Source organism: Hyla sarda, unplaced genomic scaffold (genome assembly GCF_029499605.1).
Source record: "Hyla sarda isolate aHylSar1 unplaced genomic scaffold, aHylSar1.hap1 scaffold_1370, whole genome shotgun sequence".
Classification (NCBI taxonomy): Eukaryota; Metazoa; Chordata; class Amphibia; order Anura; family Hylidae; genus Hyla; species Hyla sarda.
Genome location: NW_026607999.1, coordinates 80,796 through 95,722, shown reverse-complemented (window position 1 = coordinate 95,722; position 14,927 = coordinate 80,796). Strand labels below are relative to the sequence as shown.

General features: G+C 46.1%; 7 non-coding genes across 7 annotated transcripts; all 7 read right to left on the bottom strand.

Annotated features, from left to right (window-relative positions):
* Nucleotides 1–1,015: 1,015 nt before the first annotated feature.
* LOC130306424 (U2 spliceosomal RNA) lies at nucleotides 1,016–1,206 on the bottom strand. Its single transcript, XR_008855779.1, has one exon. It is a non-coding gene; the product is annotated as a U2 spliceosomal RNA (small nuclear RNA).
* A 2,067-nt stretch (nucleotides 1,207–3,273) lies between these two features.
* Nucleotides 3,274–3,464, bottom strand: LOC130306422 (U2 spliceosomal RNA). The gene has a single exon (XR_008855777.1). It is a non-coding gene; the product is annotated as a U2 spliceosomal RNA (small nuclear RNA).
* A 2,091-nt stretch (nucleotides 3,465–5,555) lies between these two features.
* On the bottom strand, nucleotides 5,556–5,746 carry LOC130306421 (U2 spliceosomal RNA). Its single transcript, XR_008855776.1, has one exon. It is a non-coding gene; the product is annotated as a U2 spliceosomal RNA (small nuclear RNA).
* Nucleotides 5,747–7,831: 2,085 nt separating this feature from the next.
* LOC130306420 (U2 spliceosomal RNA) lies at nucleotides 7,832–8,022 on the bottom strand. The gene has a single exon (XR_008855775.1). It is a non-coding gene; the product is annotated as a U2 spliceosomal RNA (small nuclear RNA).
* Nucleotides 8,023–10,119: 2,097 nt separating this feature from the next.
* LOC130306418 (U2 spliceosomal RNA) lies at nucleotides 10,120–10,310 on the bottom strand. Its single transcript, XR_008855774.1, has one exon. It is a non-coding gene; the product is annotated as a U2 spliceosomal RNA (small nuclear RNA).
* Nucleotides 10,311–12,407: 2,097 nt separating this feature from the next.
* LOC130306417 (U2 spliceosomal RNA) lies at nucleotides 12,408–12,598 on the bottom strand. The gene has a single exon (XR_008855773.1). It is a non-coding gene; the product is annotated as a U2 spliceosomal RNA (small nuclear RNA).
* Nucleotides 12,599–14,693: 2,095 nt separating this feature from the next.
* LOC130306416 (U2 spliceosomal RNA) lies at nucleotides 14,694–14,884 on the bottom strand. Its single transcript, XR_008855772.1, has one exon. It is a non-coding gene; the product is annotated as a U2 spliceosomal RNA (small nuclear RNA).
* Between the last annotated feature and the right edge of the window lie 43 nt (nucleotides 14,885–14,927).

Below are 14,927 nucleotides of genomic sequence, written 5' to 3'. Positions count from 1 at the left end.
ATCAGTGCAGCAATGCTTATTCAATACCGCCAGCAGATGGAGACACTGGGGGATAATTTTCTAAGGATTTATACTGATTTTTCCTGTCTGAATTTGTCGCACAGAAAGTTGCAGGCAAATATGTGTGACATTTCTGCGACTTTAGCTTCTAGAGCATTTTTACAACATTATACATAGGTGCTGAATACATAAAAAGCGACTGTTCAGCGACAGACAAGTCGCATCGGCTGAAAGTAGGCCAGAATGTCAGTCCATGTTGGAGCAGTTTAGATACAGTCTAAAGCATAGATCTCAAAGTCTGTGCACAGAATTTAGCAAGGGCCTCGCACCTTCTGATGCATCAGGTAGGTGCACTATAGCATAGCCTAACCCTCTGTACTTTGGTCTATATTGATGCGGGACATAGACAGCCAGCTGATGACCAATCCATTAGTGCAATGGATGGCTGGAAGCATTTGTCTTTGCCTTTGCAATACCACAGAAGCAATGCATGGTCAATGTACAGCAATGACACACCTGTGTGAACAGCCAGGAGACCCCCCCATGTTATGTTACATAGTTACATAGTTAGTACGGTCGAAAAAAGACATATGTCCATCAAGTTCAACCAGGGAATTAAGGGGTAGGGGTGTGGCGCGATATTGGGGAAGGGATGAGATTTTATATTTCTTCATAAGCATTAATCTTATTTTGTCAATTAGGAACATTCAGCACACCCACCCGCTATCAAGGCAGCTGCCTATCATGTCATGCCCTACCTGCACAGGTGTGCTGGCTACTCAAATGATCCAATTAAGGAGGCCATTTAGTCAGCAGCAGCAGAAGTCCTGTGCCTGGACGCTCCAACAGCGGCCAGACACAAGCAGAAGCAGCAGAAGCAGCAGCAGCACCACCTTTTGTTTTTTGGCTGCAGCAGCAGCAGCAGCAGCAGCAAGGCCCACAGGGCTGGCTAGCTGGCTAGCCAGCAAGCAGGTAGCAATGAAAGTAGGAATCTTTCTTTTTAAACCCTGTAAGGGGGTGGTGCACTGTACCCGAAGATACTGCCATATCGGGTCAATGCATAGGGCGACGGAAGCAAGCTTCGAAATCGGCCCCCGTTCTCAAAAATCCATTTAATATATGGTCCCCAGATAGGGGACGTATCAGATATTAAACTGATAAGAACAGATACTACACTTGATCTTAGCCAAAAGGCCGAGAAGCGATAACCGTGAAAGGGGCGGGCCCAACAAGGTCCCCTTCATGGGCACTATCACTGCTTGCTGTCAGGGAGGCTGCCAGACAATTTTCCATGCACACTCTGGGCTGGGGGGCAGTCAACCACCAGTACACACAGCAGAACCTAAACCCATACCATTATTGCTAAGCAGCAAGACAGGGGCCCATTGCACTCCCACGGGGCCTTTTTAAATGCAATCCATAACCCGGATTTGCCAGGAACCCTTCTTACTCCTCCTACTTGCATGTGACACTGGGCTTAGGATCTGCATAGGAAACACACACACAAGCACACACCTACCTTTGTTGCCTGCAGATGCCTCCTTGGCTGTCCCCAAAACGGTATCAAACCAACACCCACGGGAAGCTGTAAGCATAGAGGACATGCCTGCACCCCATTGGACTTACCTGTGTGGGTTAAATCCGGGTTATTTGACAACCTATGGCGGTGATGGTTCTGCTCAGGCAGAGCAGTGCTGATGCTCCTCATTAAGCTGTCGCTGCTGTGAAGGTTCTAGGTGACATCACAATCCCTATGGTTACATACACGACAAAGCTGGGTTGTTGTTGTTTACACTCTGCTAGGCCTGTGGAAGTGAGTGACATCATAGCACTGTAGTTCTGAGGGTTCTAGATGGATGCAACAATCTCCTGTTGCTTCTATGAAGGCCATAATAGACGACATCACCAACAGCTCCATAGTCACATACACAGCAAAGGAGAGATGTTGTTTACACCTAGTGATGTCAGTGGTATTGAGTGACATCACAGCACAGTGCTAGGCTCCTGGGCCTGGACACAGCAGCGCTGCAATATCTCAACGGAGATACGTTTATATATATGTGTGTGTGTGCGTATATATATATATATATATATATATATATATATATATATATTTCATCCGCCGAAATCACTTTTAAACCCATTTCCACCTTTTTTTCCCTTCTCTTCCTCTTACTTTTTTTTCACGTTTTTTTACGTTTTTCTCCTTTTCGCCTCTTTTCTGGGCGTATTATTCTTCTTTTTCTTCTTTTTTTTCGTCTAATGCATACCCCATCAGTGCAGCAATGCTTATTCAATACCGCCAGCAGATGGAGACACTGGGGGATAATTTTCTAAGGATTTATACTGATTTTTCCTGTCTGAATTTGTCGCACAGAAAGTTGCAGGCCAAATATGTGTGACATTTCTGCGACTTTAGCTTCTAGAGCAACATTATACATAGGTGCTGAATACATAAAAAGCGACTGTTCAGCGACAGACAAGTCGCATCGGCTGAAAGTAGGCCAGAATGTCAGTCCATGTTGGAGCAGGTTTAGATACAGTCTAAAGCATAGATCTCAAAGTCTGTGCACAGAATTTAGCAAGGGCCTCGCACCTTCTGATGCATCAGGTAGGTGCACTATAGCATAGCCTAACCCTCTGTACTTTGGTCTATATTGATGCGGGACATAGACAGCCAGCTGATGACCAATCCATTAGTGCAATGGATGGCTGGAAGCATTTGTCTTTGCCTTTGCAATACCACAGAAGCAATGCATGGTCAATGTACAGCAATGACACACCTGTGTGAACAGCCAGGAGACCCCCCCATGTTATGTTACATAGTTACATAGTTAGTACGGTCGAAAAAAGACATATGTCCATCAAGTTCAACCAGGGAATTAAGGGGTAGGGGTGTGGCGCGATATTGGGGAAGGGATGAGATTTTATATTTCTTCATAAGCATTAATCTTATTTTGTCAATTAGGAACATTCAGCACCCACCCGCTATCAAGGCAGCTGCCTATCATGTCATGCCCTACCTGCACAGGTGTGCTGGCTACTCAAATGATCCAATTAAGGAGGCCATTTAGTCAGCAGCAGCAGAAGTCCTGTGCCTGGACGCTCCAACAGCGGCCAGACACAAGCAGAAGCAGCAGAAGCAGCAGCAGCACCACCTTTTGTTTTTTGGCTGCAGCAGCAGCAGCAGCAAGGCCCACAGGGCTGGCTAGCTGGCTAGCCAGCAAGCAGGTAGCAATGAAAGTAGGAATCTTTCTTTTTAACCCTGTAAGGGGGTGGTGCACTGTACCCGAAGATACTGCCATATCGGGTCAATGCATAGGGCGACGGAAGCAAGCTTCGAAATCGGCCCCCGTTCTCAAAAATCCATTTAATATATGGTCCCCAGATAGGGGACGTATCAGATATTAAACTGATAAGAACAGATACTACACTTGATCTTAGCCAAAAGGCCGAGAAGCGATAACCGTGAAAGGGGCGGGCCCAACAAGGTCCCCTTCATGGGCACTATCACTGCTTGCTGTCAGGGAGGCTGCCAGACAATTTTCCATGCACACTCTGGGCTGGGGGGCAGTCAACCACCAGTACACACAGCAGAACCTAAACCCATACCATTATTGCTAAGCAGCAAGACAGGGGCCCATTGCACTCCCACGGGGCCTTTTTAAATGCAATCCATAACCCGGATTTGCCAGGAACCCTTCTTACTCCTCCTACTTGCATGTGACACTGGGCTTAGGATCTGCATAGGAAACACACACACAAGCACACACCTACCTTTGTTGCCTGCAGATGCCTCCTTGGCTGTCCCCAAACGGTATCAAACCAACACCCACGGGAAGCTGTAAGCATAGAGGACATGCCTGCACCCCATTGGACTTACCTGTGTGGGTTAAATCCGGGTTATTTGACAACCTATGGCGGTGATGGTTCTGCTCAGGCAGAGCAGTGCTGATGCTCCTCATAAAGCTGTCGCTGCTGTGAAGGTTCTAGGTGACATCACAATCCCTATGGTTACATACACGACAAAGCTGGGTTGTTGTTGTTTACACTCTGCAAGGCCTGTGGAAGTGAGTGACATCATAGCACTGTAGTTCTGAGGGTTCTAGATGGATGCAACAATCTCCTGTTGCTTCTATGAAGGCCATAATAGACGACATCACCAAACAGCTCCATAGTCACATACACAGCAAAGGAGAGATGTTGTTTACACCTAGTGATGTCAGTGGTATTGAGTGACATCACAGCACAGTGCTAAGGCTCCTGGGCCTGGACACAGCAGCGGCTGCAATATCTCAACGGAGAATACGTTTATATATATGTGTGTGTGTGCGCGTATATATATATATATATATATATATATATATATATATATATATATATTTCTCCGCCGAAATCACTTTTAAACCCATTTCCACCTTTTTTTCCCTTCTCTTCCTCTTACTTTTTTTTCACGTTTTTTTACGTTTTTCTCCTTTTCGCCTCTTTTCTGGGCGTATTATTCTTCTTTTTCTTCTTTTTTTTCGTCTAATGCATACCCCATCAGTGCAGCAATGCTTATTCAATACCGCCAGCAGATGGAGACACTGGGGGATAATTTTCTAAGGATTTATACTGATTTTTCCTGTCTGAATTTGTCGCACAGAAAGTTGCAGGCCAAATATGTGTGACATTTCTGCGACTTTAGCTTCTAGAGCATTTTTACAACATTATACATAGGTGCTGAATACATAAAAAGCGACTGTTCAGCGACAGACAAGTCGCATCGGCTGAAAGTAGGCCAGAATGTCAGTCCATGTTGGAGCAGGTTTAGATACAGTCTAAAGCATAGATCTCAAAGTCTGTGCACAGAATTTAGCAAGGGCCTCGCACCTTCTGATGCATCAGGTAGGTGCACTATAGCATAGCCTAACCCTCTGTACTTTGGTCTATATTGATGCGGGACATAGACAGCCAGCTGATGACCAATCCATTAGTGCAATGGATGGCTGGAAGCATTTGTCTTTGCCTTTGCAATACCACAGAAGCAATGCATGGTCAATGTACAGCAATGACACACCTGTGTGAACAGCCAGGAGACCCCCCCATGTTATGTTACATAGTTACATAGTTAGTACGGTCGAAAAAAGACATATGTCCATCAAGTTCAACCAGGGAATTAAGGGGTAGGGGTGTGGCGCGATATTGGGGAAGGGATGAGATTTTATATTTCTTCATAAGCATTAATCTTATTTTGTCAATTAGGAACATTCAGCACCCACCCGCTATCAAGGCAGCTGCCTATCATGTCATGCCCTACCTGCACAGGTGTGCTGGCTACTCAAATGATCCAATTAAGGAGGCCATTTAGTCAGCAGCAGCAGAAGTCCTGTGCCTGGACGCTCCAACAGCGGCCAGACACAAGCAGAAGCAGCAGAAGCAGCAGCAGCACCACCTTTTGTTTTTTGGCTGCAGCAGCAGCAGCAGCAGCAGCAAGGCCCACAGGGCTGGCTAGCTGGCTAGCCAGCAAGCAGGTAGCAATGAAAGTAGGAATCTTTCTTTTTAACCCTGTAAGGGGGTGGTGCACTGTACCCGAAGATACTGCCATATCGGGTCAATGCATAGGGCGACGGAAGCAAGCTTCGAAATCGGCCCCCGTTCTCAAAAATCCATTTAATATATGGTCCCCAGATAGGGGACGTATCAGATATTAAACTGATAAGAACAGATACTACACTTGATCTTAGCCAAAAGGCCGAGAAGCGATAACCGTGAAAGGGGCGGGCCCAACAAGGTCCCCTTCATGGGCACTATCACTGCTTGCTGTCAGGGAGGCTGCCAGACAATTTTCCATGCACACTCTGGGCTGGGGGGCAGTCAACCACCAGTACACACAGCAGAACCTAAACCCATACCATTATTGCTAAGCCGCAAGACAGGGGCCCATTGCACTCCCACGGGGCCTTTTTAAATGCAATCCATAACCCGGATTTGCCAGGAACCCTTCTTACTCCTCCTACTTGCATGTGACACTGGGCTTAGGATCTGCATAGGAAACACACACACAAGCACACACCTACCTTTGTTGCCTGCAGATGCCTCCTTGGCTGTCCCCAAACGGTATCAAACCAACACCCACGGGAAGCTGTAAGCATAGAGGACATGCCTGCACCCCATTGGACTTACCTGTGTGGGTTAAATCCGGGTTATTTGACAACCTATGGCGGTGATGGTTCTGCTCAGGCAGAGCAGTGCTGATGCTCCTCATAAAGCTGTCGCTGCTGTGAAGGTTCTAGGTGACATCACAATCCCTATGGTTACATACACGACAAAGCTGGGTTGTTGTTGTTTACACTCTGCAAGGCCTGTGGAAGTGAGTGACATCATAGCACTGTAGTTCTGAGGGTTCTAGATGGATGCAACAATCTCCTGTTGCTTCTATGAAGGCCATAATAGACGACATCACCAAACAGCTCCATAGTCACATACACAGCAAAGGAGAGATGTTGTTTACACCTAGTGATGTCAGTGGTATTGAGTGACATCACAGCACAGTGCTAAGGCTCCTGGGCCTGGACACAGCAGCGGCTGCAATATCTCAACGGAGAATACGTTTATATATATGTGTGTGTGTGCGCGTATATATATATATATATATATATATATATATATATATATATTTCTCCGCCGAAATCACTTTTAAACCCATTTCCACCTTTTTTTCCCTTCTCTTCCTCTTACTTTTTTTTCACGTTTTTTTACGTTTTTCTCCTTTTCGCCTCTTTTCTGGGCGTATTATTCTTCTTTTTCTTCTTTTTTTTCGTCTAATGCATACCCCATCAGTGCAGCAATGCTTATTCAATACCGCCAGCAGATGGAGACACTGGGGGATAATTTTCTAAGGATTTATACTGATTTTTCCTGTCTGAATTTGTCGCACAGAAAGTTGCAGGCCAAATATGTGTGACATTTCTGCGACTTTAGCTTCTAGAGCATTTTTACAACATTATACATAGGTGCTGAATACATAAAAAGCGACTGTTCAGCGACAGACAAGTCGCATCGGCTGAAAGTAGGCCAGAATGTCAGTCCATGTTGGAGCAGGTTTAGATACAGTCTAAAGCATAGATCTCAAAGTCTGTGCACAGAATTTAGCAAGGGCCTCGCACCTTCTGATGCATCAGGTAGGTGCACTATAGCATAGCCTAACCCTCTGTACTTTGGTCTATATTGATGCGGGACATAGACAGCCAGCTGATGACCAATCCATTAGTGCAATGGATGGCTGGAAGCATTTGTCTTTGCCTTTGCAATACCACAGAAGCAATGCATGGTCAATGTACAGCAATGACACACCTGTGTGAACAGCCAGGAGACCCCCCCATGTTATGTTACATAGTTACATAGTTAGTACGGTCGAAAAAAGACATATGTCCATCAAGTTCAACCAGGGAATTAAGGGGTAGGGGTGTGGCGCGATATTGGGGAAGGGATGAGATTTTATATTTCTTCATAAGCATTAATCTTATTTTGTCAATTAGGAACATTCAGCACCCACCCGCTATCAAGGCAGCTGCCTATCATGTCATGCCCTACCTGCACAGGTGTGCTGGCTACTCAAATGATCCAATTAAGGAGGCCATTTAGTCAGCAGCAGCAGAAGTCCTGTGCCTGGACGCTCCAACAGCGGCCAGACACAAGCAGAAGCAGCAGAAGCAGCAGCAGCACCACCTTTTGTTTTTTGGCTGCAGCAGCAGCAGCAGCAGCAGCAAGGCCCACAGGGCTGGCTAGCTGGCTAGCCAGCAAGCAGGTAGCAATGAAAGTAGGAATCTTTCTTTTTAACCCTGTAAGGGGGTGGTGCACTGTACCCGAAGATACTGCCATATCGGGTCAATGCATAGGGCGACGGAAGCAAGCTTCGAAATCGGCCCCCGTTCTCAAAAATCCATTTAATATATGGTCCCCAGATAGGGGACGTATCAGATATTAAACTGATAAGAACAGATACTACACTTGATCTTAGCCAAAAGGCCGAGAAGCGATAACCGTGAAAGGGGCGGGCCCAACAAGGTCCCCTTCATGGGCACTATCACTGCTTGCTGTCAGGGAGGCTGCCAGACAATTTTCCATGCACACTCTGGGCTGGGGGGCAGTCAACCACCAGTACACACAGCAGAACCTAAACCCATACCATTATTGCTAAGCAGCAAGACAGGGGCCCATTGCACTCCCACGGGGCCTTTTTAAATGCAATCCATAACCCGGATTTGCCAGGAACCCTTCTTACTCCTCCTACTTGCATGTGACACTGGGCTTAGGATCTGCATAGGAAACACACACACAAGCACACACCTACCTTTGTTGCCTGCAGATGCCTCCTTGGCTGTCCCCAAACGGTATCAAACCAACACCCACGGGAAGCTGTAAGCATAGAGGACATGCCTGCACCCCATTGGACTTACCTGTGTGGGTTAAATCCGGGTTATTTGACAACCTATGGCGGTGATGGTTCTGCTCAGGCAGAGCAGTGCTGATGCTCCTCATAAAGCTGTCGCTGCTGTGAAGGTTCTAGGTGACATCACAATCCCTATGGTTACATACACGACAAAGCTGGGTTGTTGTTGTTTACACTCTGCAAGGCCTGTGGAAGTGAGTGACATCATAGCACTGTAGTTCTGAGGGTTCTAGATGGATGCAACAATCTCCTGTTGCTTCTATGAAGGCCATAATAGACGACATCACCAAACAGCTCCATAGTCACATACACAGCAAAGGAGAGATGTTGTTTACACCTAGTGATGTCAGTGGTATTGAGTGACATCACAGCACAGTGCTAAGGCTCCTGGGCCTGGACACAGCAGCGGCTGCAATATCTCAACGGAGAATACGTTTATATATATGTGTGTGTGTGCGCGTATATATATATATATATATATATATATATATATATATATATATATATTTCTCCGCCGAAATCACTTTTAAACCCATTTCCACCTTTTTTTCCCTTCTCTTCCTCTTACTTTTTTTTCACGTTTTTTTACGTTTTTCTCCTTTTCGCCTCTTTTCTGGGCGTATTATTCTTCTTTTTCTTCTTTTTTTTCGTCTAATGCATACCCCATCAGTGCAGCAATGCTTATTCAATACCGCCAGCAGATGGAGACACTGGGGGATAATTTTCGAAGGATTTATACTGATTTTTCCTGTCTGAATTTGTCGCACAGAAAGTTGCAGGCCAAATATGTGTGACATTTCTGCGACTTTAGCTTCTAGAGCATTTTTACAACATTATACATAGGTGCTGAATACATAAAAAGCGACTGTTCAGCGACAGACAAGTCGCATCGGCTGAAAGTAGGCCAGAATGTCAGTCCATGTTGGAGCAGGTTTAGATACAGTCTAAAGCATAGATCTCAAAGTCTGTGCACAGAATTTAGCAAGGGCCTCGCACCTTCTGATGCATCAGGTAGGTGCACTATAGCATAGCCTAACCCTCTGTACTTTGGTCTATATTGATGCGGGACATAGACAGCCAGCTGATGACCAATCCATTAGTGCAATGGATGGCTGGAAGCATTTGTCTTTGCCTTTGCAATACCACAGAAGCAATGCATGGTCAATGTACAGCAATGACACACCTGTGTGAACAGCCAGGAGACCCCCCCATGTTATGTTACATAGTTACATAGTTAGTACGGTCGAAAAAAGACATATGTCCATCAAGTTCAACCAGGGAATTAAGGGGTAGGGGTGTGGCGCGATATTGGGGAAGGGATGAGATTTTATATTTCTTCATAAGCATTAATCTTATTTTGTCAATTAGGAACATTCAGCACCCACCCGCTATCAAGGCAGCTGCCTATCATGTCATGCCCTACCTGCACAGGTGTGCTGGCTACTCAAATGATCCAATTAAGGAGGCCATTTAGTCAGCAGCAGCAGAAGTCCTGTGCCTGGACGCTCCAACAGCGGCCAGACACAAGCAGAAGCAGCAGAAGCAGCAGCAGCACCACCTTTTGTTTTTTGGCTGCAGCAGCAGCAGCAGCAGCAGCAGCAGCAAGGCCCACAGGGCTGGCTAGCTGGCTAGCCAGCAAGCAGGTAGCAATGAAAGTAGGAATCTTTCTTTTTAACCCTGTAAGGGGGTGGTGCACTGTACCCGAAGATACTGCCATATCGGGTCAATGCATAGGGCGACGGAAGCAAGCTTCGAAATCGGCCCCCGTTCTCAAAAATCCATTTAATATATGGTCCCCAGATAGGGGACGTATCAGATATTAAACTGATAAGAACAGATACTACACTTGATCTTAGCCAAAAGGCCGAGAAGCGATAACCGTGAAAGGGGCGGGCCCAACAAGGTCCCCTTCATGGGCACTATCACTGCTTGCTGTCAGGGAGGCTGCCAGACAATTTTCCATGCACACTCTGGGCTGGGGGGCAGTCAACCACCAGTACACACAGCAGAACCTAAACCCATACCATTATTGCTAAGCAGCAAGACAGGGGCCCATTGCACTCCCACGGGGCCTTTTTAAATGCAATCCATAACCCGGATTTGCCAGGAACCCTTCTTACTCCTCCTACTTGCATGTGACACTGGGCTTAGGATCTGCATAGGAAACACACACACAAGCACACACCTACCTTTGTTGCCTGCAGATGCCTCCTTGGCTGTCCCCAAACGGTATCAAACCAACACCCACGGGAAGCTGTAAGCATAGAGGACATGCCTGCACCCCATTGGACTTACCTGTGTGGGTTAAATCCGGGTTATTTGACAACCTATGGCGGTGATGGTTCTGCTCAGGCAGAGCAGTGTTGATGCTCCTCATAAAGCTGTCGCTGCTGTGAAGGTTCTAGGTGACATCACAATCCCTATGGTTACATACACGACAAAGCTGGGTTGTTGTTGTTTACACTCTGCAAGGCCTGTGGAAGTGAGTGACATCATAGCACTGTAGTTCTGAGGGTTCTAGATGGATGCAACAATCTCCTGTTGCTTCTATGAAGGCCATAATAGACGACATCACCAAACAGCTCCATAGTCACATACACAGCAAAGGAGAGATGTTGTTTACACCTAGTGATGTCAGTGGTATTGAGTGACATCACAGCACAGTGCTAAGGCTCCTGGGCCTGGACACAGCAGCGGCTGCAATATCTCAACGGAGAATACGTTTATATATATGTGTGTGTGTGCGCGTATATATATATATATATATATATATATATATATATATATATATATATATATATTTCTCCGCCGAAATCACTTTTAAACCCATTTCCACCTTTTTTTCCCTTCTCTTCCTCTTACTTTTTTTTCACGTTTTTTTACGTTTTTCTCCTTTTCGCCTCTTTTCTGGGCGTATTATTCTTCTTTTTCTTCTTTTTTTTCGTCTAATGCATACCCCATCAGTGCAGCAATGCTTATTCAATACCGCCAGCAGATGGAGACACTGGGGGATAATTTTCGAAGGATTTATACTGATTTTTCCTGTCTGAATTTGTCGCACAGAAAGTTGCAGGCCAAATATGTGTGACATTTCTGCGACTTTAGCTTCTAGAGCATTTTTACAACATTATACATAGGTGCTGAATACATAAAAAGCGACTGTTCAGCGACAGACAAGTCGCATCGGCTGAAAGTAGGCCAGAATGTCAGTCCATGTTGGAGCAGGTTTAGATACAGTCTAAAGCATAGATCTCAAAGTCTGTGCACAGAATTTAGCAAGGGCCTCGCACCTTCTGATGCATCAGGTAGGTGCACTATAGCATAGCCTAACCCTCTGTACTTTGGTCTATATTGATGCGGGACATAGACAGCCAGCTGATGACCAATCCATTAGTGCAATGGATGGCTGGAAGCATTTGTCTTTGCCTTTGCAATACCACAGAAGCAATGCATGGTCAATGTACAGCAATGACACACCTGTGTGAACAGCCAGGAGACCCCCCCATGTTATGTTACATAGTTACATAGTTAGTACGGTCGAAAAAAGACATATGTCCATCAAGTTCAACCAGGGAATTAAGGGGTAGGGGTGTGGCGCGATATTGGGGAAGGGATGAGATTTTATATTTCTTCATAAGCATTAATCTTATTTTGTCAATTAGGAACATTCAGCACCCACCCGCTATCAAGGCAGCTGCCTATCATGTCATGCCCTACCTGCACAGGTGTGCTGGCTACTCAAATGATCCAATTAAGGAGGCCATTTAGTCAGCAGCAGCAGAAGTCCTGTGCCTGGACGCTCCAACAGCGGCCAGACACAAGCAGAAGCAGCAGAAGCAGCAGCAGCACCACCTTTTGTTTTTTGGCTGCAGCAGCAGCAGCAGCAGCAGCAAGGCCCACAGGGCTGGCTAGCTGGCTAGCCAGCAAGCAGGTAGCAATGAAAGTAGGAATCTTTCTTTTTAACCCTGTAAGGGGGTGGTGCACTGTACCCGAAGATACTGCCATATCGGGTCAATGCATAGGGCGACGGAAGCAAGCTTCGAAATCGGCCCCCGTTCTCAAAAATCCATTTAATATATGGTCCCCAGATAGGGGACGTATCAGATATTAAACTGATAAGAACAGATACTACACTTGATCTTAGCCAAAAGGCCGAGAAGCGATAACCGTGAAAGGGGCGGGCCCAACAAGGTCCCCTTCATGGGCACTATCACTGCTTGCTGTCAGGGAGGCTGCCAGACAATTTTCCATGCACACTCTGGGCTGGGGGGCAGTCAACCACCAGTACACACAGCAGAACCTAAACCCATACCATTATTGCTAAGCAGCAAGACAGGGGCCCATTGCACTCCCACGGGGCCTTTTTAAATGCAATCCATAACCCGGATTTGCCAGGAACCCTTCTTACTCCTCCTACTTGCATGTGACACTGGGCTTAGGATCTGCATAGGGAACACACACACAAGCACACACCTACCTTTGTTGCCTGCAGATGCCTCCTTGGCTGTCCCCAAACGGTATCAAACCAACACCCACGGGAAGCTGTAAGCATAGAGGACATGCCTGCACCCCATTGGACTTACCTGTGTGGGTTAAATCCGGGTTATTTGACAACCTATGGCGGTGATGGTTCTGCTCAGGCAGAGCAGTGCTGATGCTCCTCATAAAGCTGTCGCTGCTGTGAAGGTTCTAGGTGACATCACAATCCCTATGGTTACATACACGACAAAGCTGGGTTGTTGTTGTTTACACTCTGCAAGGCCTGTGGAAGTGAGTGACATCATAGCACTGTAGTTCTGAGGGTTCTAGATGGATGCAACAATCTCCTGTTGCTTCTATGAAGGCCATAATAGACGACATCACCAAACAGCTCCATAGTCACATACACAGCAAAGGAGAGATGTTGTTTACACCTAGTGATGTCAGTGGTATTGAGTGACATCACAGCACAGTGCTAAGGCTCCTGGGCCTGGACACAGCAGCGGCTGCAATATCTCAACGGAGAATACGTTTATATATATGTGTGTGTGTGTGCGCGTATATATATATATATATATATATATATATATATATATATATATATATATTTCTCCGCCGAAATCACTTTTAAACCCATTTCCACCTTTTTTTCCCTTCTCTTCCTCTTACTTTTTTTTCACGTTTTTTTACGTTTTTCTCCTTTTCGCCTCTTTTCTGGGCGTATTATTCTTCTTTTTCTTCTTTTTTTTCGTCTAATGCATACCCCATCAGTGCAGCAATGCTTATTCAATACCGCCAGCAGATGGAGACACTGGGGGATAATTTTCTAAGGATTTATACTGATTTTTCCTGTCTGAATTTGTCGCACAGAAAGTTGCAGGCCAAATATGTGTGACATTTCTGCGACTTTAGCTTCTAGAGCATTTTTACAACATTATACATAGGTGCTGAATACATAAAAAGCGACTGTTCAGCGACAGACAAGTCGCATCGGCTGAAAGTAGGCCAGAATGTCAGTCCATGTTGGAGCAGGTTTAGATACAGTCTAAAGCATAGATCTCAAAGTCTGTGCACAGAATTTAGCAAGGGCCTCGCACCTTCTGATGCATCAGGTAGGTGCACTATAGCATAGCCTAACCCTCTGTACTTTGGTCTATATTGATGCGGGACATAGACAGCCAGCTGATGACCAATCCATTAGTGCAATGGATGGCTGGAAGCATTTGTCTTTGCCTTTGCAATACCACAGAAGCAATGCATGGTCAATGTACAGCAATGACACACCTGTGTGAACAGCCAGGAGACCCCCCCATGTTATGTTACATAGTTACATAGTTAGTACGGTCGAAAAAAGACATATGTCCATCAAGTTCAACCAGGGAATTAAGGGGTAGGGGTGTGGCGCGATATTGGGGAAGGGATGAGATTTTATATTTCTTCATAAGCATTAATCTTATTTTGTCAATTAGGAACATTCAGCACCCACCCGCTATCAAGGCAGCTGCCTATCATGTCATGCCCTACCTGCACAGGTGTGCTGGCTACTCAAATGATCCAATTAAGGAGGCCATTTAGTCAGCAGCAGCAGAAGTCCTGTGCCTGGACGCTCCAACAGCGGCCAGACACAAGCAGAAGCAGCAGAAGCAGCAGCAGCACCACCTTTTGTTTTTTGGCTGCAGCAGCAGCAGCAGCAGCAGCAAGGCCCACAGGGCTGGCTAGCTGGCTAGCCAGCAAGCAGGTAGCAATGAAAGTAGGAATCTTTCTTTTTAACCCTGTAAGGGGGTGGTGCACTGTACCCGAAGATACTGCCATATCGGGTCAATGCATAGGGCGACGGAAGCAAGCTTCGAAATCGGCCCCCGTTCTCAAAAATCCATTTAATATATGGTCCCCAGATAGGGGACGTATCAGATATTAAACTGATAAGAACAGATACTACACTTGATCTTAGCCAAAAGGCCGAGAAGCGATAACCGTGAAAGGGGCGGGCCCAACAAGGTCCCCTTCATGGGCA